Source organism: Homarus americanus, unplaced genomic scaffold (assembly GCF_018991925.1).
Source record: "Homarus americanus isolate GMGI-L3 unplaced genomic scaffold, GMGI_Hamer_2.0 scaffold12906, whole genome shotgun sequence".
In the NCBI taxonomy this organism is placed as follows: Eukaryota; Metazoa; Arthropoda; class Malacostraca; order Decapoda; family Nephropidae; genus Homarus; species Homarus americanus.
The window spans coordinates 14,376-17,113 of record NW_024743435.1 but is presented as its reverse complement, the minus strand read 5'-3'; the positions used below and the strand labels follow the sequence as shown (position 1 = coordinate 17,113).

General features: G+C 36.4%; 1 long non-coding RNA gene across 1 annotated transcript; it reads right to left on the bottom strand.

Annotated features, from left to right (window-relative positions):
- Positions 1-739: 739 nt before the first annotated feature.
- Positions 740-1,513, bottom strand: LOC121877156. The gene is made up of 2 exons (XR_006090916.1): positions 1,315-1,513; positions 740-1,133 (listed from the first exon to the last, which is right to left on the bottom strand). It is a non-coding gene; the product is annotated as an uncharacterized LOC121877156 (long non-coding RNA).
- Positions 1,514-2,738: the final 1,225 nt, after the last annotated feature.

Here is a 2,738-nt window from a genome sequence, read left to right as displayed (position 1 = left end):
CGTTAACTCACAAACCACCCTCCGCTTTTATTCTCCTTCTGTACTTCCCACTTAACTATACCTTGCTCTAAATATCCTTGTTGACGGTTCTCTTATCTCTGACATGCACAACCGTCGTTATTACATCTTTAACCCACTTTGCTTTTTCAATGCCATTTGTCTCAATTTCAAAGCCTTTCCCATGTTGAACAAGTAAAAGGCAGTCTTTTGAGATGAAAATACTCTAATATACATTGCGGCGGAAATGCAATTGAAGAAGCGTTTTAGAATTGTCCAAACTACAGACTACATGACCAGACCTCTAATTTTACCTTGATTTCGACTGAATATTGAAAGACTTGGGTCTATATTTAGTATTGCAGTGGTCATAGATGGAAGTTCATATTTTTATTTATAGGTTAGACTTTCATATGTCTTGCTTGGAATTTAGTATTTTACCACTTCTGGTGTTATTAGACAATACTAAGATTAGTTTAAACCAGTGATGATCGTACTTTAGTACGAGAATGTGTACTTTGAACGATTGGAAAGTAAAAAGCCACACATTAATGTCATCATTTGTCTATTGGGTTATGTTGTGAAAAAGTAATACTAATTTAAGAGGAGTAGAGCTGTATTTCCCGAAGCGTTTAACACCATTAAGTAGAGTATTTGAGAACTATTTATGGGCAAACTTTCAAACAGCAGACGTAGTCGAGATTTTATTATACTCTGGGTTTTGATTTAGTAAAAGCAAGGATTTGGATTATTCCATAAATAGAAAAACTTTATTGGTTACATATACTGGATATTCAATATGTACAAGTTTGACTTTACTTGCACAGAATGTAATGCAATACAGCTCATGACCCACAAATGGGGTAGAAGAAATAACAAAGATACTGGAAAGCAGTTTTTTTGGAGACCAATTTCTTGTAGTTTAACACTAGGAAACTCACTGTAATGCTGTGGGAAGGATCCACTAACCGCGGTAGAACTGGAGTAGGAAAGGAATTGTTGCGATCGAGTTCTCCATCAACAGGTAAAAAGCAAAGCAAGAGAACTTTTGTAGACGCTCCGAATTGTTCTTGTGGTGACACTGCAGCTACCTCGGTCAACTCGTATAGGGTTCATGGTCGTTTGATGAGCGTGTTCTAGAAATAGCAAGAAGATTAATGTTATGTAAGCCTGGTTTAACGCGAAACTTATTTAAAAAGTTTAGTTTAGGTAATATCAAGACTAATAAAATTTCCCTTTTTTTTTTTGTCAAGTGAAATTTTAAACAATAGCTTCCCAATCGCCAACAAATAATTTACAATTTGAAGATACACTTACAGTACAGAAGATGTTGTAGCGTCGTCGCGTGCCAGTGTTCTGTGTTGACGTCCGTCTACCAGGCTTTATATACAGGCGGCCCACACTCCCTGACCAATCACAAGCTGTTTTAGGTGAAATTGTAGCCAATGGGAACATTGCCTTGTTATGACGTCAAAGTGACGCCGGCAGGTTTGGTTGTTTGATGACGAGTAAACGATTTAAACTTTATTGTGACACGAAAGTAGTGTAAAACGTGAAAGGAAAATATTATGAAATCGTATTCAGTGCTTTACTTATTTTGGATAGAAATTGTGAATATATTACAACAGCAATATTGGCCTCAGTTTAAGTGTGAGACATTGTTAAGACACATATACATCCAAATAGTACTATTGTAATATTAAAAAAGTCTTAAACTTAAATAGAATAGTCTAAAGAAGTTAATATGAGGAATAAAATAAGATGACAGAGAGAGAAAAACAATGAAGAACAAAGCACCGAGTTAATATTAACCTTTACTTGAAATTGACCATAGAGCAGAAACAGTAAAATTAACAAAAGACAGACATATGTTACAACAATGGAGAAGAAAACGTACACGTTACAAGAAAGTAGAGTAGAGTTGTGAGCAGGGCCGGATTGAAGAGTGGGCAAAGTGGGCAGTTGGCCAGGGGCCTCCACATATTCTAATATTGTATTGATTTGGTTGATTTTATTTTCAATCTTTAAAATTCATGTTTATCACGTGATAGAAATTAGGCTAGCTACTCGTTGAAATTGACGACTGGGTGGTTTTCCTATGAACCGTCTATTTTGAATGAATGCTGTGGTGCTAATAATATGATATTTAGAATTGCGGAACTCCCAGATGATTAGGTTCGCTTCACTCGCCACCCCACCCTCTTGGGGTAGTTATAATGAGGGGGGCCTCCACAGGTCTAATAAATCTGGCACTGGTGGTAAGTGGTATTAAGAACCTGGCAGGCCTCTCCATACAGTGTACCTTTAGACTAACATAACTAATATTTAACAATTAACATTGAACTAACATCTTAGCCCCCCCAAAAAATGTGACTACCCTCCCAGCTACACAAGGACCTGGGCTGGCTCACTAACTCCAACAATAATAAAAATAATAATAATAAGCAGCATTATATAAATAGAGCAATATTAATACAAAGGTCTGACGACCCAAGGGAGCAGAACAAAGATAAAACACCAATAAGAAAGATTCTTTCTACTCCTACTGTATTTCAGTTTCACCACTTTTCCCTCAACCCCTAATAATTTTGTTTCACCTCTTAACTAAAGATTTCGTACTCGTACTCGTGCTGTTTGTCCTCTGCGGATGACTATAATATACTCGTCAGTTACATGGACCAGTTTCTAGTTGACATAGCAATGGTTAGAGAGATATTTACTATCACAATTTGATAATGATT